The following is a 24,507-nucleotide window of genomic DNA, read 5'->3' on the forward strand; positions in this document are numbered from 1 at the left end:
TGTAAGCAATTTTGCGTTTTGTAAATAAAATACTACCTAACTATGCTGTTTACAGAATAACCAAACTAGATGAATTGTGATGCAACTGTGATATTTTTTTGTGACTAAATGAAAGTGATCGAGACAGCATCATTGAACTTGCACATCTCAGTTTCCACCTTTATATGAGCAGCTCCGCTGTAGATAGGAGGGGGCTACCCTAATGCGTCACCATAGACAGGGACTGAGCCAGTACCTGTGCGAAGAAGCCCATGCTGTACATGTATTGGTGGCAGTGGTTTCATTAAGGAGCGCAAGCACCCCTGGCGATTACTATGCTCCAGGTCCCTCTGCTTTATAACCCCACTCCGCTACCCCTTTCGCAAGAAGGGCTTTCTCTGCCACAGTTGACTAATTTGAATGTTGTCTGTATCTGCCTCTTGGTTATATGTTATACTTAGTTTCATAGCAGTGAGTGTCAATGGCCTCCCATAGTGGCATAGTTGTGTGTCTATATGAACTAAGACATCCTTTGTACCACCACGACTAACTGTTTTCCTTTAAAAAAAATGGTTTTTAATTGATATTCTGGTACAAAAAATTGCATTAAATATTTCAGACTTTACGTATTTTCATACTATTATACCAAAAATAGCTAAGATATATCATGTCTTCATACATTCATATAAAAAACACATTCACAAAAATGATAAACCATTTTATGTACATACAGTGACTAATGTCTCCCCGGGAATATACGACAGGATTCAAATTATAAAGTGCAGAGAGCACAGGGTGTTGTACAGTTGGGATGCATGCAGTGGGCGCTGTACGGTACAGAGAGCACGGGGTGTTGTACAGATGGGATGCGTGCTGTGGGCGCTGTACGGTGCAGAGAGCACCGTGTGTTGTACAGTTGGGATGTGTGCAGTGTGCGCCGTATAGTGTAAATGACAATGCCATTTATTTATCTGTTTTCAAAACCAACACATAAATAAACAATTTGTCATTGGCAATGCCAATAGCTCTAACTTTGTCAAAGGCGAAACCATTGCATTGTAAATGCTTGTTTGTTTTGAGAATCTGGTCACCCTAGCCAAGAGGAACAAAAGGGAAATGGGGGAGCTAGAGGACAACCATTATTACTGACTACTCCCCAGCCCTGTCGACTTCTCCAAGGCAAAAACTAACGTGACTGATTTTCAGCATCACAGCTGGCTTTTTAGAGGCACCAGCATGCCACTTGACAGACTTTACCCCAGCCCTATCAGCTCCTGAGAGGCGCGGACCCGAGGCGTAAGCCCCGCCTCCCCCCGCCCGTCCTCCTGTCTCCTCAGGCCTGTTGGGTGCTTTGTTCCCAGCCCCCCTCTCGTGGCGCTGACGCCTGGTACTGTAACTCTCGGTGACAAGCCATCAATATTGCATGCCCGCAGCGGGCTCCCCCTTCAGTGGCCCGCGCTAATTGGAGCTGGGCTTAATTTTCTTTCCATTTGCGGTTCCCTTTAAACGCTCCTTTGATTTGCAGCGAGAAATAATTATCAAGGCCGGGGCATGTTCTGCCGCAGCGGCTGGAGTCCAGGATCATGTAGAATAAACCTTTTTAATAGGAATTCCCCTCCCGCCCCCGCCTCTTCACGCGCTGTCCCCTCCTCGTCACAGCCGGGCCATGAATGCACGGGCGCTGCTGACGGAATAGCAATGAGGGGAGGGGCGGGGGGAGAGGGGGGAATCTGATTTTCCACTCAGATTTAAAAAATCGGGGAACAGGTACAAAAGCAATAGTTATAATCAGAGCTTTAAGTGGGATGAAAAAAGTGTGTGTGTGTGTGGGGGGGTGTCTCTCAAGGGGGCGTGGCCACTGTAATTAAGGGCGTGGCTTAAAAACACTAAGGGGCAGATTTACAATCCCCTTTCGCCTCTTTTACGCTGCTGTTGCGTCACTTTCGAAGTGACGCAGCGGCGGTGCAAATCCTGCTCCATGGTGCGGGGGTACTTACAACGTGACGCATCTGGGAGATGCGTCACGTTGTAAAGCCCTGCGCCAAATGTAGGCGTTCCTGTGGAGGGGGGGCGTTCCGACGCAGGAACGCCTCCTAAAAGTGGCTGAGTGAAATCTACAAGATTTCACTCAGTCACTTTTAGACCCATGCTGCGTCAAAACCCTGCGCCTGCTTGAAGCAGGCGTAAGGATTGACGCAGCATTAACTAGATAGGCCCCCCAGAGCATTGCTGGAGCTGCGTTGCGCTTGCAACGCAACTCCAGCAATGCGTCACTTTTACGGCACAGATGCGTCACGCATCTGTGCCGTTATTGCACCATGGTGCGCCGCATTGCATCCATGATAGCGGAGGCATGGCGCACAATAACTGGCGCATCCCTGCTGATTTGCAGGGATGCGCCAGTTATTGTAAATATGCCCCATAAGCTAAAAGTTTGTGCTTAGCATAGTGTGCCGCCCGACTGGTATTTTGTTGTTGCTGTCATTGCATCCAGATATATGATACAACAAGTAACATCATACTTACAAGAAGTCAGGACTATTGGCTTCGTCAATGGTTGTTAGTTGCATACGATAAATAAGCAGCAACTGTGGCTTGTATATAATATTGAAAAAGCTTCCAATTAAAGCCCTGGTGACACCACGACAATATTGCTGCTCCTGGGTTTCAAAAAGAGAAGGGAAATCCAGAGAGAAAATGACTCTCTTTAAAGGATTTCCCTTCCCCCTATAACGCTCGAAAAAAACGTACCTCCTCTGCCAGGGCACAAAACAGAGCCCGGTAGAGACCCGTTTCGAGGCCTCCTTAAAAAAACTTCCAGTGCTCAGACCCGGAGAGACCCGGCCCACTTAAAGCCCTGGTTATAATCACACAGAGAACAGCTGCACAGTGGTGGCTGGGGGCGCAAGCTTCACTCACACATACAGACCATGGACAGCATTGGCAGCTCTGGTGTACACTTCACTCATGTGACACACAGGCACTGACAAAGCTGGTAGGCCTGGCTTATAACTGATAGTGCCTCTAAATTGATTGCTGGGTTTGTGCGCGTTTCTTCGGTGTGCGTTTCTTGGGTGTTTGTTATTTTGTATGGGTGAGTAGGTGAATGCAAAAATGTGTCAATGGGTGATTGAATGGATGCTCCCATTTATACACTCACCGACCCATCTATATATTCAGTGCGTCACTCATGAGTCAATTTATACAATCACTGATGCATTCATGCATTCAGTGACTCACCATCCACAATACTGTGCACATGAACTCACCAGTCAATCAAGAAAGAGGCACTGAGTTACAAGAGTTACAATCAAGACCAATTGTCTTTGCCAGTGCTTGTTTAATGGCTACCTCTTCTGCAATGACCCCATGGGTACTCTTGCCTGTGATGCTCCCTCAGTGATGATTGATTCAATTCATTGATTCAGTATTTGTATAGCGCTGACTGTCACCCTACGGGTATCCTGGCGCTTCTGACTGAAGAGAAAGACCTTGATGGAAAAAAAGGTTAAGCTGAAAGTATAGGAGGCAGAGAACTAAACTTTAGGGAAAAGCCAGGTCTTAAGGCTCTTTCGGAATTCCAACAGGGTGTCTGCTTGTCTCAAATTCAGGGGATGTAGAAAATTGAGTCCTATGAAGACCGTGCTTGCTTGACCCTCAGACCGGCCCTGGATTCTCCTGTTCAGCCCTTGGACTTTTGATAGCAGGCTCCGTAGCCTTGCAAGACTCTGGGCCCTCAAGGTTGTCCCTCTAGAGACAACCGCAGCACAGTGTCAAGGGGTGGGTGGCTTCTGGTCTTCCAGATCCTATGCCGCAGCAGTCCTTCCTGCTCCTGCCCACCTTTGGTGACTAACCTGCTTCTGACACTTGCACAGCCCAGGCGCGCAACACCCATTGGGCTCACGGGGCTTCAGCCCTTCCCCCGTCGTGTGTGTCAGCCCGGGCCGAGACAGCTTCGCGGGCTGGCGAGCATCTAATTGCAGCCGCACCCGAGTACTTAACAGGTCTTTAAAAGACCATATACTTGTAAATTAGGCTTTTGTTGTGTGTTCACCCCTTTTTACAGCCACTCTGTCTGTAGCTGGAAGAATTAGCCCCCCAAAATATTTTTCAGCCCCCCCCCCGAACTTTGGCTCTAGTTGCCCACTTGGCACAGCCTATGATGAGATGTGCTCCATGCACCCAGCTGACACTGGCATGGTCTTCCAATTCCAACTTCATAGTTGGGACTACTCCGACTCTATGGAGCACTCACTAGATCTGCCCATGAGGTCCTCCTCAATCCCTGCCATCTGCCTGAGTGCTGATTTCCTCTTCCAGAGGTCTCAATAGAGCTGGGTTGGCAGTGACAGCACAGGTTGGCAAGGCCTCAGTCTAGTCACTCCTTCAATGTGCAGCATTAAATTCGACACTGCCGGCCTAAAATACAGAGGGGCATATTATCAAGGGGGCGATAGGCAATTTTTGCCGCTTTAGCGGCCGTTTTCGGACGCTAAGCGGCAATAATACTATCGCCCTATTAGCAAGCTGTCGCTAACAGCAGTTAGCGACAGCTTGTAGGCGATAGCGAGCGGTTTGGGGCCCGCTTTGCATGTCAGCGATATTTATCGCTAATGACATGCAAAGTGGGCGTACCCAACCCGTTAATGCTATCGCCTATTACCAATGCAGGCGTAGCGATGGAAATATTTGCGCTAAGCGCCAATATCTCCAAAAACTAACACCTGCTCAGACCAGTTCTTAGCCAATATATCCAATGGGAGGTGGATATAATGGCTAAGACCCTGTTAGCGATAATGCGTGAATATCGCTGTATACTCAGCAATATTCACGGATTTTGCTGCTATCGAAGACCTTTTCTCCTGAGGCGGAAAGCCGGGAGCTACAGGCACGAGCACTCGCTCATTTTTTTAAAAACTTTGAGAGTCACGATAACTTGTATTTTGGCTAAAACTACGATCTGACAAACCTGTGTGAATGCGTGTGTGTTGATTCTACAAACCTCACCTTAAACACAGCTCCACTCACCCGCTCACAGCCTCACAGCGGATCTTAGCGCTGCCGAGGACTCGCAGGGTTAACAAACATTGCCGCCATTTCCTGCCGCACTCTGAGGCCACGCCCCTTTCACGAGGCCACGCCCCCTGAGTACTAAAACCGCGAAAAGCAAGTATCTGGTCAGAAGACCTTTTCTCCTGAGGCTGAAAGCCGGGAGCTACAGGCACGAGCACTCGCTCATTTTTTAAAAAACTTTGAGAGTCACGATAACTTGTATTTTGGCTAAAACTACGATCTGACAAACCTGTGTGAATGCGTGTGTGTTGATTCTACAAACCTCACCTTAAACACAGCTCCACTCACCCGCTCACAGCCTCACAGCGGATCTTAGCGCTGCCGAGGACTCGCAGGGTAAACAAACATTGCCGCCATTTCCCGCCGCACTCTGAGGCCACGCCCCTTTCACGAGGCCACGCCCCCTGAGTACTAAAACCGCGAAAAGCAAGTATCTGGTCAGAAGACCTTTTCTCCTGAGGCGGAAAGCCGGGAGCTACAGGCACGAGCACTCGCTCATTTTTTTAAAAACTTTGAGAGTCACGATAACTTGTATTTTGGCTAAAACTACGATCTGACAAACCTGTGTGAATGCGTGTGTGTTGATTCTACAAACCTCACCTTAAACACAGCTCCACTCACCCGCTCACAGCCTCACAGCGGATCTTAGCGCTGCAGAGGACTCGCAGGGTAAACAAACATTGCCGCCATTTCCCGCTGCACTCTGAGGCCACGCCCCTTTCATGAGGCCACGCCCCTCCACCTCCTCTCTCTATAAAATATGTGCATTTACAGAACGCGCAGCGGGCGCGACGTTTGCGTGCCGAAGGCGCGCCTAAGGCAAGCCCGTCTGCGCCCGTCCGCGCCAGCTCCGGGCCTAGGGCCACCCATACTGGCAGTACCTTTCCAGCCCCAAGAATCACATGGACCAGAACACAGCTACTAGACCTAAGTAAGTCAGCCTGCCCGTCTCCCCTCACTTGTAGCTTTCCTCTATCTTGCCCCTTCCGGCACAAATGCCCTAATTGTCCTTTCTCCCTCTGCCCCGACTGGTCTCGCACCAGAAACAGCACACCAGCAACTAAGCAATCCCACCCCACCAACTCCTACTCCATGGGTTTGGTTAATTGTCGCTCCCTACCCAGCCATGCCAACGACATCTGGCTTTTACTGTCCACTTCATCCTGGGACGCGCTGTTTCTAACAGAGACTTGGATTAAAGACTCCTCCAATCCTGATATCGCCCTAGCTCTTCCCACTGACTACAATCTCTCAGGTCTCAGCCACGAAGGTTCCAAAACAGGAGGAGGCATCGCGGTGATTCTAAAGAAACATCTGAAAATCACCTCACGAAAAATCTCAAACATTAACCCCATTGAAGCTCTGTACTTCTCTATCACCGACTCCACCACAGCAGTTTGTTCAGGGATTCTGGTTTATAACCCCCCGAACTCCCCACAACCTGCTGTCCTAGAGCTAATGGCTGTCACAGCAGATCTCTCCCTCAAACACCCCCACTTCATGGTACTGGGAGACTTCAACCACCACATTGATGTAAGTAGCTGTAACCGCGCCTCCCAACTCCTCGAATCTATGCAAAACATGAATCTCACGCAAAAGGTAAAAGGCCCCACTCATAAAGCAGGTCATACTCTCGACCTCATTTTCTCGAACAGCGAGAAACTCATAATCCTCCCCGCCCTTCCCCTATCTTGGTCCGACCATTTTCTCATACCCTTTGAGTTATCCCAAACTCTAATTACAAAACAGGAATCTTCCATCAGATCTCAGGGCAGAAAATGGCACAAACTCACACTTACTGCCATAGAACCAAACTACCATAATAGTCTAATCCCTCTCCCTGAAGACCTTAATGAAGCAGTGCGTACACTAAACAGCAACCTTACGTCCGCTATCGAGAAAATCACGCCTCTTCAAAGCCTCTTCTCCCATAGACAACAACCATCGGCCCTTTGGTTCACGGAAGAACTACGAGCACACAGAAGTTTGTGCAAGAAGCTGGAACGTCAATGGAGACAGAACTATGATACAGGAGCTAAGGCCCTCTATCGACAAAGTCTTAAAGAGTTTCGCAAACTCAAACGCCAATCCATGAGCACATACTTTTCCGAAACAATTGCCAAAGCAAAAAATTCAACCAAGACCCTATTTAATATAGTAAAAGAATTTACTCACCCCAGTGCGCTCTCCACGCCAGTGCCCATGTCACAGACATTATGTGAAAACCTATCTAACTTCTTCGAAGAAAAAATTGCCAACATAGCGGCAGCGAACCTTCAGAAAGATTCCGATACCACCAAAGATCCTACCCTCAACAGCTCTCATGCATTTACCGCATTCCAACCACTCAGCAAAGAAACTGCCATTAAACTATTTCAGGACTGTAAATCTGGCTCACCCCTGGACCCTGCCCCAGCGCTGATCATGAATGAAATTGCCCCCATCATCATTAACCCCCTATTGGACATCTGGAACGCCTCATTACTCACTGGGGTTGTTCCCTCTGTCTGGAAACACGCCATGCTAATCCCGCTCCAAAAAAAGACCGGCATTGATCCCTCCTGTCTAAACAACTACCGACCTATTTCACTCCTACCCAAACCCGCAAAAGTTCTGGAAAAAGCCGTTCAAAAACAACTGTCCCACTACCTGGAATCCAACTCCCTACTCCACGACACTCAATCAGGCTTTAGACCAGACTATAGCACTGAGTCGGCGCTACTGGAGGTATCCGAATCCATCCGGGAATGCACTGACAAGGGAGAGGAGGCCATGCTGGTCCTCCTCGACCTATCCGCTGCGTTCGATACCATCTCACACGACAAACTTCTGATTCGCCTACAAGAAGTTGGTATCGGCGGGCCCCCCCTCGCATGGATAAAATCTTTCCTCACAAACAGAATACAGCAAGTGATGCTAGGACCTTTTCTATCCTCCAAAAAACAGCTGATCTGGGGTGTACCACAGGGCTCTGCCCTCAGCCCACTACTATTTAATGTGTACCTCAAACCTCTGGCTAAAGTTGTTGAATCATGGGGCGTCAAAGTAACCTTTTACGCTGACGACACCCAACTAGTGTTCTCCTTCAGAGAACACACGGAAAAATCTTTTAACAACTTTCGCCTCTGTATGCTCGACATCGCCTCCTGGATGTCGGCTAACAATCTAAAACTCAATACTGACAAAACCGAGGTCCTGTTCTTTAATCTTAAATCGCCCTTACCCTCCAATCTCTGGTGGCCGTCTGAACTCAACCCCCCCCCCCCAGAACCAGTTCAAACCGCCCGCAACCTTGGCTTTCAATTCAATACCTCCCTCTCCCGCAAAACTCAAATCAATAAAGTTACATCAGCCTGTTTCGGGAAACTTCGAATGATAAAAAAAAACATCCCATACCTACCACTTGAGTCCCGTAAAACGGTAGTTCATGCCCTCATCACTGCTCATCTGGACTATGCCAACAGCCTATACGTAGGCGCCCCTACTTACCTCATCCACCAACTTCAGAAAGTCCAGAATGCTGCGGCCAGATTAGTCTGCAATATCCCATACCGGCATTCCATCTCACCCCACCTAATCAAACTACACTGGCTCCCAATAAAACTCTGTATTCAATTCAAGGCCTTAACTCTGGCCTTCAGAGCACTTAATGACCGAGGCCCAACCTACCTACGTCGCAGAATGAGGTTCTCACAAGCACCAAGAAACCTAAGATCCAACCATCTCTGCCTCATGATCTGCCCCCGCTTTCGCCTTTCACGTACAGGAGGAAGGGCCCTGGCAGTAGCCACCTCCAAACTGTGGAATCAGCTCCCCATAGAGTTGAGATTCCTGACGTTGGAACCTGAATTCCGTAAAAAACTAAAGACCTGGCTATTCTCACAGATCTAATGATCTCACTTCACTCCTTCTCACCCTCCTGAGATTATGTCTTCAGCGCCGGGACACCTCCGTTGGAGGTAGCTGTGCGCTCTACAAAATTCTAAATAAATAAATGTTATCGCTTTTGAGATAAAAGTTGCTAATAGCACGTTATCTCAGCGATAAAATCCGGTGATGCGCGGCGATAAAAATATTGCCGCTATCCCTACTTAGCGATTAATATCGCTATTTGTTGATAATATACCCCTATATGTGTGGGATGGGGAGAGGAGGGGAGATGGGTGCAAATCACAGCAGAAGCATTTGAGAGCCTCACCTTACGTAGTCAACCCATGCGGAGCTGTTTGAGGATTTAGGGTATGTAGGAAGGTAGATCCCTGACTATGGTTGCCCCCAACTTTTTGCCTGGTGTTTTGCTGGTTTTCTGACTTAGTTGACCTGGGACCCTGCTATTCAGGGCCCCAGGCCTACTGCTCTCTCTGCACAATGGATTCCATGTACCTTAGGTACATATCTAAATTGGATACTGAGTCACCTTATCAGTCCCTGTACAGTGTACCTTAGGTACCCAGGGCATAGGTGTACCCAGGGCCTACCAGGGGCTGCAGCATGTATTATGCCACCCCTGGCTGGCCATCCAAATCTGACACAACTGGCTGCTTGACAGCTGGGGCAAGGTGGTGTAATCACCCTTTGCTTTAGATATAGTATACCTATATCTAACCCTAAAATGGACACACAGATCTCCTATCAGTCACTCCTATGGCAGGCCTTAACAATCCTGAAGGCAGAGTGCTTGGAATCGTGTGAGATGGTGCTCTGGCATGAGCTGAGCCTGTCTGCGGCTTTCGGGATCCATCCCTTAGCCGTTTCCATGATATCGCATACCATATACTCTTAAGTGCATTATAATCCTCGCGGTTATATGCCAACTCTGGTATCGCTTTATCAAAACATGTCGAGTAAGGTGTCATACGAATTGGAATACTAACCCCTCGCCAATTCTGGCGACGGGGTTAGCATTCCACCCTTCTAGAGGGACACGACATGTATGTAACCCCTAACCCCGGTTAAAGTCAAACAGAGCCTCAGCTCCACAAAATGGATGCTGCCACCGAGACACAAGTCTGCCCTCCTGCTGCTGGGAGTCCTCCCAGAGCAGGAGATAAGGACAAAGGGTTTCCTGCCAGGGGCGGTGCCAGCACCGTCCCAGACAGGGTTTTGTGTATTGTAGGTAGGCAGGGCTTTAGAGGAAGGTGACTGCACGTGGCACCCCGGTGCTCACTGTGCATAGGCTGGCTGGAACCAGTTCCAGGGTCACTCCAGACCCTGTGCTGGGGAAAAGCCCGCCAACGAAGTGGGTGTAACCACCCCCCTCCTAGTCCCACCCCTAGGGCAGGACTTAGTCGCGTGCCAGCCCCTTTTTACAGGATAAAGGTAGGAACTGGCCCCCTTCCAAATCAGATCATCTTTGAATCCTGAAACTACTTTCCACGAAAGGAACTCAAGACTTCTTCCTAAGATTTCTCCCTTGTGACTAAGGAGTAGTCACCCTGCATCCGCAGGCACCATCTGAAGAACACTGCGGTCTGCTGCAAGTCTCTCCTCCGGATCAAGACTGCCCAGCTCGACGAGAACCGGCTTCCCTGGCACCTCTGACCTCTACCTGCATCATCAGTCACGCTGAGATTCGTGGGTGTGACGAGACCTCGAGGGACCGGCCATCTTCAAGACTGCACGACTTCTTTCCAGCAAGCCCGCCGAGTAATTTCCTGGTGAGTGCTTTGGGGTCCGAGAAGCCCCGACCCTGAGCAGCTCCAGCACCGAAGTGCAGCCTCCCAGCATCTCCACGATCTGCGTGGGGCCCTTCTGCTTTTTGCTGCTCACCGCGTTGTTTGGCTACTAGCCCGCTGGCTTGTGGCCTCCTGAACGACGTCCGACGACATTTCTGCTGCTGGTCTGGTTGCTCCAGGCTGGCCCTTGCTCCCTTCCAAAAGAGGAGCACCCCGGACCCTCCTGGTCCACTCAAGACGCCATTTTGAGTCCACCGCGTGGGCTTGATTTAGCCAAGGCTTGTTGCCCAATCCTGGGTAACTTCGACGCCGACAGCTTCATCCATCGTGGGACAGCTCGCTTCTCCATCCTGGTCGCCGACAACGCCTCCTGGTCCGTGAGATCTGCAGAGCCAGCGTCGCCCACTCACCTAGTCGAGGTGACTTCGCCCGGTGCCATCCTGGTGCCCACTTAATCACTGGCTAGTGATTCAAGAACTTGGTCCCCTCTGCTTTCAGGTTTCTTCTTCCTTGATCCAGGCTTGGATCCAAAGAACTTTCCTTCACTGGTCGCCTGCCAGCAACTTCCTTCTTCCAGGCTCCTGGTCCGGCAACGAGATCCCCGACGTCTTTTCAGACCTATGCAGCTGCAGCCCCTGGGCTAGGTAACTTCGGCACTTCGGTGTCCCAGCATAGCCTCACTATCCTAGGGTCAGGATCCACTGTCGTTTTCTTCCTACCAGGTCGGGTTCGCCCGTGAACACTAACTTTGCCTTTACTAGCCTCCATAGACTTTGTCCCGCATCCCGCGTGAGAGTGCACACTCTGCACCCGAGTCCCCTAGGTCTCCTAGAAGTACTCTAACGATTCCCTAGTTAAGTCCTAGCGATTCCAAAGCCTATTAGTACTGTACTTACCTGCTAGTAATTTCGCATTCCACTTTTTAAGTATATGGTTTTTCGTGCCCCTCGGGCATTTGTGTATAACGTGCTAACTTAAGTATTTTCGTAAGAGTTTTGTTGTGTGCCTAGCACCCTGTCCTCATAAAGAGTACAGGGTTGTTGTGATTCTAATAAATACACTGTTTATTTTCATAACACTTGTGTGGTGTCCTTTCACTGGGTGTTCAAGGGGTAATGTGATGGTAAAACAGCTGGCTTAACACGCCCTCTGGAGTCTTAGCCTTAGACTGCTCGTATCCATGCTACTAGGATAGCTGGTCTATAAGGTTGACTTACAACCAATCATCAATAAGGGTTGTTTGGACTGATATATAGTGATCACTAGAATAGTGAGCACTGCACATCAGGCCAACTTCTCACATTGGTGAGCAGCGGTTGGGATTTGAGCTTGCTGTTGTTTTACCACACATGCCCTAAGAATATCTTGTGAAAGATCACATAAGTACTAAAGGTACATATAACTTAGCTTAGAATACTCTGAGTTCTACTGAACCAGCTGTTGTAGCTCCTAGGGCCTAGCACACCCTAAACTACAACTCTAGCAAGGGATCAGTAGGCAAACATATAGTGTAGGTAAGTGCACCACTTACACCTCACTAGAAAAGCATGTCTACCCAGGGAGAATCTACTGAGACTCCCCTGGTCAGTGTTGACCCTCCACAGGTCACTTCAAGATATGCAGCTCTCAGTTTCCAGGAGATGAGACAAATCTGTGTCTCCAGAAAACTGAAGCAGGGGTCTAACCCCACCATTCCCTTTCTGATAGGTCTCTTAGAGACATATGATGCCAGAAAGCTTTCTCAGTTACATGAGAACATGCCAGCCTTAGAGGGAACCTCTGGGGATCCAGATCTCCCCAACATTGCTACTGCAGTTGAGGAGGAGGATCAAGAGGAACTCTCTGGGGATGAGGTAGACAAAGGTCTTGAGGTAGTCAGAAGGCTAACCAGGGCCAACTTAGACTTACTTGGGCTAGGATCTGGGGGACCCCCAGTACTAACCCGAAGTGGGCCTAACCTTGGAGTTAGGAGAGATAGATCTCTTTCTAGGGACTCCAATAGATCTCTGCACTCTAATGCCTCTTCTCAGGGGAGAAGGAATCCTCCACAGAGGAGATTTACTTCCCCTCAGAGAAAAGAGCATGAAGCTAGAATGAGACAAGCTGAACTGAGGATTGAAAGGGAAGAACTTGCCCTGGCCAAAGAGAAGCTTGCCTTTGCTAGAGAGCAGCAGATGAGTGGGCTAGCACCCACTGGTGGCAGCAATCTCACAAGAGATAGAGAGAAGGGTTTAGATACTAAACACCTGACTAAAATAGTGCCCCCCTTTAAGCAAGGGGATGATATCCAGAAATGGATGGCTGCTCTGGAGAGGGCCTGCACTGTGCAGTGCATTCCCCAGAGTCAGTGGGCAGCTATACTGTGGCTCTCCTTTGATGGTAAAGGTAGAGATAAGCTCCTCACTACAAGAGTAGAGGATGCTAACAATTACCAGGTCCTGAAGAATACACTGGTTGATGGGTTTGGTTTAACCACTGAGCAGTACAGGTTGCTGTTCAGAGACACCCAGAAAACTCAGTCTCAGGACTGGTCTGACTTTGTGGATTGTGCCACTAAGGCTTTGGAGGGCTGGTTGCTGGGTAGCAAGGTTACAGATTACACAGGATTGTATAATCTAATTATGAGAGAGCAAGTCTTAAATAATTGTCAGAACCAGTTATTACACCAGCACCTGGTAGACTCTGATCTGACCTCTCCACAAGAATTGGGTAAGAGGGCAGACAAATGGGTCAGAACCAGGATTAGGCCCAAGAACAAAGGTGGTGACCAGAAAAAGGAATCAACCAAGCCTCAAGAGAAGGGTGGGAATAAGTCTACAGATCAAACCACATCAGGGCCCCAAAAATCCTCTGAGGGGGGTGGGTCCCAGAATCCTTCCAATAACCAGAAGAAACCTTATTGTTATCCCTGTAAACAGGTGGGTCATTTAAAAACTGACAGCAGTTGCCCAAAGAATAACAATAAGGAAAACATACCCCCAAGTAACATTCCCAAACCTCCTGTTACTACTAGTAGTAATCCCCCAGGTGGTGGGAGTGCCCCCAAGAATTTGGGTGCATTTACTTTGGGAGTTCCTGGGGACTCTGGCCTAACCAGGTCCCCTGACTTAGATACTCTCGTCCGTGAGACTGGCATGGGGTTTGCCAACTTCACAACTTGTCCCAACACTTTGGGCAAGTACAGACAGGAGCCCCTCATCAATGGTATAAAAGTTGAGGCCTATAGAGATACAGGGGCTAGCATCACTATGGTGACTGAGAGTCTAGTCCCCTCAAGGCAACTTTTACCTGGTGCCACATACCAGGTGACCAATATTGATGGAGTACAGAGAGATCATCCCATGGCAGTGGTCAATCTCAGCTGGGGAGGTGTCACTGGCCACAAGAGAGTGGCAGTGTCACCAAACTTGCCTGTAGATTGCCTACTGGGGAATGATTTAGAGCTCTCAGCCTGGGCTGAAGTAGAGCAAGAAACCCATTCTAAAATGGTAAACATCCATGGTAAGGTTAGTGGGGCAGTGATAGCCACAGCCCCAGTCCAAGATGTCCTCCCTGAACAGGTCAGGAGGGTTGTGCCAGTCACAACCCAATCTCAGACAACTTCCTTCCCAGAACAGGTTGTCAAGGCTGTCATGGTAACAGCCCACACCCAAACTGAGCCCCCTCCTGAAAAGGCTGGGAGAGTTGTGATGGCCACAGCTCAAACTCAGACAGATGATAGTGTTGTGAAGCCTGAAACTATGGATCACTCCACTCAAACAGAGAGCATTGAGGAGGAAGAGAAATCTCCCTCCCACCAGACTTTAGGAAAAGATCAGCCTCCTCAGGGAACTGATCTGACCCCTTGTGAAGAAACTGCCACAGAGGTAGTCAGGCCTAGCCTGGCAGAACCCCTGATGTCAGTGGACCCTTCCAAGGTGGGACCCAGTCTGGAGCAGGTAACCTGCCCCTCTCTACCCTGCCTCAGTCAGCCCAGGGCTGTAGAGGTCAGGGAGGCCAGTGGTGGACCCCAAAGGGCCCCCTGTCCAAAAGAATCTCCCAATCAACAGATTAAGGGCACTGAAGCTAGTAGTACTAGCCAAGTGAAAATAAAACACACTCCTGAGGGATCCCCCTTAAAATTAGTTAGGGACCTCCCCCAGATGGACACTGTTGGGCACAGCCAAACTTGGGACCTGAGGGCCCCAAACCTGACCTGTCCCTCCAGTAAGCCAAACAGAGGGACCCAACCTCCAGCTGTAGGTAGCCAGAGGTTGACCCTGAGAGCCCAAAACAACTCAGTCTTGGAAAGAAAGGCCTCTATGGTGGAAAGTGATTGGAGGAAGCTGAGCCCAAAATTAGTGGAGCCACACTTCAGTACTCCATTTCAGCACCAGCCTTTTACTTTGCCAAAACACACCACAGGTAGAGATTCCCTATGGTGGAGACCCTCAGACACCCTTAGGGTGAGGGATTGCTTAGTGGACCATGAGATAGGGGGTAACCATGCAGGTGCTGGTACTTCCTTATATGGCCACTCAGGCAATATAGGCTTACCTGGCAAGGCTAGCCTTATCTCCTTTCGTTTGGGGGGGGGGGGTTATGTAGGAAGGTAGATCCCTGACTATGGTTGCCCCCAACTTTTTGCCTGGTGTTTTGCTGGTTTTCTGACTTAGTTGACCTGGGACCCTGCTATTCAGGGCCCCAGGCCTACTGCTCTCTCTGCAAAATGGATTCCATGTACCTTAGGTACATATCTAAATTGGATACTGAGTCACCTTATCAGTCCCTGTACAGTGTACCTTAGGTACCCAGGGCATAGGTGTACCCAGGGCCTACCAGGGGCTGCAGCATGTATTATGCCACCCCTGGCTGGCCATCCAAATCTGACACAACTGGCTGCTTGACAGCTGGGGCAAGGTGGTGTAATCACCCTTTGCTTTAGATATAGTATACCTATACCTAACCCTAAAATGGACACACAGATCTCCTATCAGTCACTCCTATGGCAGGCCTTAACAATCCTGAAGGCAGAGTGCTTGGAATCGTGTGAGATGGTGCTCTGGCATGAGCTGAGCCTGTCTGCGGCTTTCGGGATCCATCCCTTAGCCGTTTCCATGATATCGCATACCATATACTCTTAAGTGCATTATAATCCTCGCGGTTATATGCCAACTCTGGTATCGCTTTATCAAAACATGTCGAGTAAGGTGTCATACGAATTGGAATACTAACCCCTCGCCAATTCTGGCGACGGGGTTAGCATTCCACCCTTCTAGAGGGACACGACATGTATGTAACCCCTAACCCCGGTTAAAGTCAAACAGAGCCTCAGCTCCACAAAATGGATGCTGCCACCGAGACACAAGTCTGCCCTCCTGCTGCTGGGAGTCCTCCCAGAGCAGGAGATAAGGACAAAGGGTTTCCTGCCAGGGGCGGTGCCAGCACCGTACCAGACAGGGTTTTGTGTATTGTAGGTAGGCAGGGCTTTAGAGGAAGGTGACTGCACGTGGCACCCCGGTGCTCACTGTGCATAGGCTGGCTGGAACCAGTTCCAGGGTCACTCCAGACCCTGTGCTGGGGAAAAGCCCGCCAAGGAAGTGGGTGTAACCACCCCCCTCCTAGTCCCACCCCTAGGGCAGGACTTAGTCGCGTGCCAGCCCCTTTTTACAGGATAAAGGTAGGAACTGGCCCCCTTCCAAATCAGATCATCTTTGAATCCTGAAACTACTTTCCACGAAAGGAACTCAAGACTTCTTCCTAAGATTTCTCCCTTGTGACTAAGGAGTAGTCACCCTGCATCCGCAGGCACCATCTGAAGAACACTGCGGTCTGCTGCAAGTCTCTCCTCCGGATCAAGACTGCCCAGCTCGACGAGAACCGGCTTCCCTGGCACCTCTGACCTCTACCTGCATCATCAGTCACGCTGAGATTCGTGGGTGTGACGAGACCTCGAGGGACCGGCCATCTTCAAGACTGCACGACTTCTTTCCAGCAAGCCCGCCGAGTAATTTCCTGGTGAGTGCTTTGGGGTCCGAGAAGCCCCGACCCTGAGCAGCTCCAGCACCGAAGTGCAGCCTCCCAGCATCTCCACGATCTGCGTGGGGCCCTTCTGCTTTTTGCTGCTCACCGCGTTGTTTGGCTACTAGCCCGCTGGCTTGTGGCCTCCTGAACGACGCCCGACGACATTTCTGCTGCTGGTCTGGTTGCTCCAGGCTGGCCCTTGCTCCCTTCCAAAAGAGGAGCACCCCGGACCCTCCTGGTCCACTCAAGACGCCATTTTGAGTCCACCGCGTGGGCTTGATTTAGCCAAGGCTTGTTGCCCAATCCTGGGTAACTTCGACGCCGACAGCTTCATCCATCATGGGACAGCTCGCCTCTCCATCCTGGTCGCCGACAACGCCTCCTGGTCCGTGAGATCTGCAGAGCCAGCGTCGCCCACTCACCTAGTCGAGGTGACTTCGCCCGGTGCCATCCTGGTGCCCACTTAATCACTGGCTAGTGATTCAAGAACTTGGTCCCCTCTGCTTTCAGGTTTCTTCTTCCTTGATCCAGGCTTGGATCCAACGAACTTTCCTTCACTGGTCGCCTGCCAGCAACTTCCTTCTTCCAGGCTCCTGGTCCGGCAACGAGATCCCCGACGTCTTTTCAGACCTATGCAGCTGCAGCCCCTGGGCTAGGTAACTTCGGCACTTCGGTGTCCCAGCATAGCCTCACTATCCTAGGGTCAGGATCCACTGTCGTTTTCTTCCTACCAGGTCGGGTTCGCCCGTGAACACTAACTTTGCCTTTACTAGCCTCCATAGACTTTGTCCCGCATCCCGCGTGAGAGTGCACACTCTGCACCCGAGTCCCCTAGGTCTCCTAGAAGTACTCTAACGATTCCCTAGTTAAGTCCTAGCGATTCCAAAGCCTATTAGTACTGTACTTACCTGCTAGTAATTTCGCATTCCACTTTTTAAGTATATGGTTTTTCGTGCCCCTCGGGCATTTGTGTATAACGTGCTAACTTAAGTATTTTCGTAAGAGTTTTGTTGTGTGCCTAGCACCCTGTCCTCATAAAGAGTACAGGGTTGTTGTGATTCTAATAAATACACTGTTTATTTTCATAACACTTGTGTGGTGTCCTTTCACTGGGTGTTCAAGGGGTAATGTGATGGTAAAACAGCTGGCTTAACACGCCCTCTGGAGTCTTAGCCTTAGACTGCTCGTATCCATGCTACTAGGATAGCTGGTCTATAAGGTTGACTTACAACCAATCATCAATAAGGGTTGTTTGGACTGATATATAGTGATCACTAGAATAGTGAGCACTGCACATCAGGCCAACTTCTCACAGGGTAGATGGCTGCCAAGGCCGGAGTAGGTCAATCAGTCAATTTGTAGAGCGCGACTAGTCACCTATGGGGGTATCCAGGTGGTAGCAGCGGCCAGATTCTCAGTTATATATCCAGGTCTTCAGTGTCCTTTAGAATTCCTAAAGAGTGGGGGAGGTCCTGAAAAACAAAGGGAGGCTATTGCGGGCCCTAGCTGTGAGGTAGGAGTAGGAGCGTCCTTCTGTCCTGCTCCGGTGTATGCTGGGGGTGTGGGCCAGAACGAGGGAGGCGGAGCATAGGTGTCTGGCAGGTTTGTGGAAGCTCAGGCGATGGTTGATGTTGGCGGGCTTGGAGTTGTGGAGGGCCTTGAACGCCTGGCTGCGGAGTTTGAAATGGCATCTCTTCTGTACAGGGAGCCAGCGGAACTCTCTGAGGTGAGGGGTGACGTAGCTGCGATGAGCGAGACCAAGAATGAAATTTGCTGCGGCGTTCACGATAGTCTGGATCTTTGGAAGAGGTGAGCCTCGATTCCCATGTAGAGAGCTTTTCCATAGTCCAGTGAACTTGTGATGAGGGCCTGGGTGATGGTGTGTCTCGTATTATGGGGGTGCCACTTGAAGATCGCGCGCAGCATGCACAGGATGTAGAAGCTTGAGAATGATATGACATTAACTTCAGATCTCATAGTAAGTTTGTTCCATGATGACACAGAGGTTCGTGGTGTGCTCGGTCAGGGTTGGGGAGGATCTGAATTCTCTGGGCACCCAGGAGGCGTCTAGGGGGTATTCTTTTTTTGCCAAAGATTAGGGCTTCCGTCTTGTCCGTACTGAGTTTAAGGCAGTTGTTTTTCACCCAGTTGGTAACACTGGTCATGCATTTGAGGAAGTTGGGACGAGTAGAGTTGAAGTTTTCAGAGAGGAAGAGGATGAGTTGTGGTCATAGGTGTGGGTGATGATGTTGAGTCCATGAGATCTGACTATGTCGGCATAGAGTAGGTATTTGGTCATTCCTTTCTTACGGCACATAATTGACTTAAGGTACCATTGCCCAATATCAAACAGCTGCTTTTCATTTTCTTCTCTGAAAGAGGGGACAGAGGGCAAGATGATCCAGAGCAGTCAAAAAATTCCCGAAATTTGAAACACTCACAAGACGGATCTACTGACGGCATTGGAACTCAAGCCATGCCCATTGTAGGACATGGCCCACCACCTCCTTCAACACCCCATCCTTCAACTCTCTCTTGTTGCCAGCACCTCAGTCCACCGCAGTCTCCACTCTTGCCAATGTGGAGTTCCCTGGAGGTATATTACCTCTTCTGGGCTCCACTGAGGTCTCCACCCACCCTGCCATAATGGGCTCTTTGGAGGCATCTACAGGCACTAGTCCTGAGGGACGGAGCCCTTCAACGACTCGTCGTTGAGTCAGAGTACCGCTGCGGCTGATCATGGCCCAGTCCAGGATGGGATGCACAGTAGAGATGGCAGAGGTATCAGTGCAGTAAAATGGCTCCTGCCTCCCAGAGACTCGTCCCTTCCCAGGATCCAACAGGTGTGGTGAGGTGCCCCAGCTGTGCCACAGGGGGCCTCAAGAAAAATCCCACATTACACACTGCCAACCGCAACACACCGGTCCTTAACGTGGAAGTGGTAATATTTGAAAGGGTACGGCTGTGCTAGCTTACTTCCACTCCCAGGGAAGGTAAAGCAGAGGTAGCAACAGCGCATAGCAAATAAGAACAGCAGACAACAGTGCATGTACCCCAGACACGATACAACAGGCATGAGGAGTGCAAGTCTCCCAAATAAGCAAAACAGCTACACAAGAGGCAACAACAACACATGTCTCCATCACATTAATAGGAACAGTGCTGTGTAAGCACCAGCTGTCCATCAGAATGGGCACAGCAGAGGGAGCAGCAGTGCTCAAGTCTGTCACAGTACAGGAGCACCACAAGCAGCAGGAGTGCAAGCTTCCCAGAACCTACAGAAGTTACATCATCTTTAGTAGCTACGCAGGCATAACTCACAGAAAGAACATGGCTAGGCAGACACAGGCCCGCCTTGTCTCACACAAAGTACAGGTACAGTATGGGCTGTTGCAGTGAAAGCTTCCCCTGAATCTAAAGTTATACCAATTTTAGAGCTGGTCATCCTTCTATCTCTACAATTTTAGAGCTATTGAAACATAACTGAACAGGTAAATCAGGTATAGGATGGGCAGAAACAGTGGCACCTTCCATCGCTTAAAATATAGCTACAGTAGGGGCAGCTGTAGTGCAAGCTTTCCACACACTTACAACAGGCACAATATGAGCAGCTTTGCAATTTACCTTGATATTCACAGATGTGGTGCAAGCTTCCTTTGCACCACATAAATGTGTAGTGCAAGCAAAACAGTCTTTGCTTCCCTCCTTCAGAACAGAGCAGCTGTACATGCGTTTCTCCTGCACAGAAAATGTGTGGCAGATAAGTTGCAAGCACCACTTTTAAAAGAAGTACATAAAATTGGTGCGGATGTGACCTAACAGCTAGAACGGTTGACCTTGAAGCTCGGGAACTGTGTTCGAGTTTTGGCAGGGACGCTCAACATCCTGTGATTCTGGGCAAATCACTTAATCGCCCATTGCCTAACACACAGTGGCGGCCGGCTTAGGAAAGAGAGGCGGGGCAAGACCGGGCGGGCCATGGTGGGAGAGAAAACGATGGGGTAGATACAAGTAAAAAAAAAATTAATAAAACCACTTACCTTGTGCTTCGCGAGCACAAAGTAGGTGGTTTTAATTCTTTTTGTTGTTAATTTTACCTACCCTATCGTCTGCCGACTTCCCTCCCACCCCACCCCGCCCCGCCCTACCACCCCACACTCTAACCTGTGCTGGCCGCCACCCAGTAACAAAAATGAATGTGTCCATCTGCAACGTAACTGGTGCTCATGTAAAGCACTCTGATACCTGTGGGTCAAGTTCACGCTATATAAAAACTCCCCCCCCAAAAAAAGGCAGCACAGGTACCCGCTGCCCTTCTACATGGAAGTGCAGTGCAGCAAACAGCCAAGCAAACTTCTGTTACTTCCTCATCCCCACCTCCACCCATATGTATGTCAGATATACCTCACCCCCCACATTCATAAAGACGGGGACAAAGAAGACAGAATAGGAGTAAAGCGATTACTAGTATGCAATCGAGGCATTTCACAGAAGTACTCCATGAGCTGCAACACCGCCTACTTCCTTCACATATCAAAGTGAGACAGCATTGCCAGCATTGGTGCCAGGTACTCCGGGCCCGATTCACAGAATGAATTGAAGACTAAATCCTAAACTTACTTCTATTTGGTATTCACAGAATGTACTTACTACTTTCGGGATTCACAGAGTGAACTTACTACTTTTGGGATTCACAGAATGAACTTACTACTTTCGGTATTCACAGAATAGATTTAAGACTACTAACTTTACGTCCGCACTCAGGCCGGAAATTCCGTCCAGGAGGCGGAGCTTCCGGCCTGGGGCGGAGCTTGCTGCCCGGAGGCGGAGCTTCCGGCCCAGAGGTGGAGATTTCAGCCATGGCTAAATCCCCACCTCTGAGCCGGAAGCTCCGCCTCCACTTTTCAAGCTCCGCCTCCGGGACGTAAGCTCCGCCTCTGGGGCGTAAGCTCTGCCCCAAGCCGCAAGCTCCGCCTCCGGGCCGGAAATTCCGGCCCGAGTGCGGACGTAAAGTTAGTAGTCTTAATCTATTCTGTGAATACCAAAAGTAGTACGTTCATTCTGTGAATTCCGAAAGTAGTAAGTTCACTCTGTGAATCCCGAAAGTAGTAAGTGCACATTCTGTGAATACCAAATAGTAGTAAGTTTAGGATTTAGTCTTAAATTCAATCTGTGAATCGGCCCCCCCACAAGAACAGCTGGTACAAGCACCAGCAGCAACAGTGCATGCTTAAGTTGCACACTGAACACAGTTTACTAACTCTAGGGGTGGGTGAGTCAATAAATTAACAAGGACAGCTAAACCAGAGCCGAGCCAAGGTTCAGGCTTGGCTCTGAGAGTCAGTGCATAAGCCGAGCCCTGAAAATAGCTGGCATGCGAATTATGCAACAAACATCATGTAAAATATGATAAATTCTCTTCAAAATGAATGAAATGTAATTTAAATGTTTAAAGCGCTCTACTGCCCATAGATGTTTAGGCCCTATTAGTCTGAAAGAAGGAAGTGCGGAAAAGAAGAGTAAACTCTGAAAAGGGGAAGAGAGCTAAATGAAACAACGCTACTTTATTGAAAAAAAGCCAGATTTTTAGGGCTGTGCGGGAAGAAAGAAGATCCAAATTACTCTTAAGATCGGAGGACAATCAAAGAAAACAGCTCTGCCTGAATATTTCTTTATAAAGTGCTTTACGTAACTGATATAAGAGAACAATCCTAACAAGGTGAAAGATTGTGTGTGTGCGACCGAAGATACTTGTAGAGTTTGTTGACATTCATTGTCATTTATGTTTTTTCTACTATGTTGACTAAAGAATATAAATAAATATGATATCCTTAACCCACACGTTTTTTGCATTATAAAGGGGAAGGATACTTTGTTAGGATTGTTCTCTTATATCAGTGACATAAAGCACTTTATAAAGAAATAATCAGGCAGAGTTGTTTTTTTTTGATTGTCCTCTGAATTTTCCCCTGCTCTCTCTGCCTTATATCCTTTTCAGGGGCCCACTTCCATGTGAGTGGTTACCCTTAAGATCTGCCAGCACAGAAGTCCACAAACTGGCTGTGCAAGCTACAAAGCTTCTACCACTGTAGGTGACCCTTCTAACTTTAGGAATCAGAAGGTTAGATGCATTGGAAGAACGCGAGGATGTGTTGGGAACATAGCATTGAAACCTTGTCAGTGCCTTAAGTGCTGTTCCTTGAACATGCGAAAGTGTTTCTTTTTAAAACACAATTATATCACTGCATTGAAAGATAATTTTTAAAATTAGTTTTAGGTTTTTAAACATGAAATTAAAAATATTCCTGCCACCTTCCCCACCCTGATGACAGTGCCATTTGTGAACTAAAAGGCAAGCCAGTTATTATGTGCACCCGATATATGGCCTAGATTCTTATTGTATATGGCACAACATTTTATTTATTAAAACCAGGGCTTTAAGTGGGCTGGGTCCCGGTGCAGTTTTTTAACCCCTTCCGTGCGGAGGAAATTCCCCCACTGTGCTGGGGGGGCGGGGGCGCGCGCAGCGCCCCCATGCTCATGACGAGCTCAGCTCGTCATGAGGCACGGCACTCGTGTGCTCATGACAAGCTGAGCTCGTCATGAGCCCACCCGTTCCCGTGGAACGCTCAGCACAGCAGGGGAATTATCCCCGCATGCGAGCGTTCCACGGCTCATGACGAGCTGAGCTCGTCATGAGCACCGGAGCGCCGTGCCTCATGACGAGCTCATGAGCATCAATGGTGTTAAACGGATCTCTATCGGGCTCTGTTTTGTGCCCTAGCACAGGCTGTCAGTATTTTTCCGGACTGCAGTAACAGCAGGCACATCGATGTGTGCGTACTCACACTGCTCACTTCTCACTAGTGGAGAAGTTACGGCATGATGTCATGCCAGGTGAGCGTTGTATGGGGAAGGAAAATCCTTTATACAGGATCATTTTCTCTTTGGATTTCCCTTCTCTTTTTGAAACTCAGGAGCAGCAACATTGTTAAGGTGTCACCAGGGCTTTAAATGGAATCTTTTTTAATATTATACAAGCCATAGTTGCTCCTTATTTATCTTATGCAACTAACAACCATTGACAAAGCCAATAGTCCTGACTTGTTGTAGAATGATGTTACTTGTATCACATATCTAGAAGCAATGACAGAAACAGCAAAATACAAGTCGGGGGCACACTTTGATAAGCACAGATCTTTAGCTTACGTGTTTTAAGCCACACCCTTAATTACAATGGCCACACCACTTTTTTCATTCCACTTAAAGCTCTGATTAAAACACAATAAGATGTTGCTGTACATCGCACTTCCTGATCCCAAGTAGTTGAGGGTGCTCTCAAATGTGATAATGAAGAAAAAGGCACCTCAGTGGAATGCAATATTTGCCTCCGGATTGACCCCGGGTTTTCTGGTTTCACGTTATGCAATTCAGCCACTAAATGGGGAGCCCTTTCTCTGGCCTGTTTTACATCAGTGGTTTTTGCATTGTCTTTAATTCTTGGCAAGTGAGGCTAGACTGGGTGACCTACAGAAGACACGTGAGTTTTGGCTTCGGGGGTCCAAGAGGGCCTCGAGCTGAGTCAGAGCCAGGCATCTGGCTCGAGCGTGACTCTCACGCTCAGTGGCTCACCTGCCTCTGCCTCCCACATTGAACAAATAGCGCAGAATGCAGCGAACAGTGATGGGGCGCCGGGTGTCAATTTACATACACTTACCTTTTGGCAGCTGAGGCATTAATGGGCCGAAGGACACTTGCATTTCCTTGTTTTCATGTC

The 24,507-nt window shown here is 49.0% G+C and overlaps 1 protein-coding gene across 1 annotated transcript in view; it reads left to right on the forward strand.

Annotated features, from left to right (window-relative positions):
- NKAIN4 (sodium/potassium transporting ATPase interacting 4) overlaps positions 1-24,507 on the forward strand; it is a 190,191-nt gene that overhangs the window by 159,995 nt on the left and 5,689 nt on the right. The window lies entirely within an intron of this gene.

The sequence above is a fragment of the Lissotriton helveticus genome, chromosome 7, assembly GCF_964261635.1.
Source record: "Lissotriton helveticus chromosome 7, aLisHel1.1, whole genome shotgun sequence".
NCBI classification, from domain to species: Eukaryota; Metazoa; Chordata; class Amphibia; order Caudata; family Salamandridae; genus Lissotriton; species Lissotriton helveticus.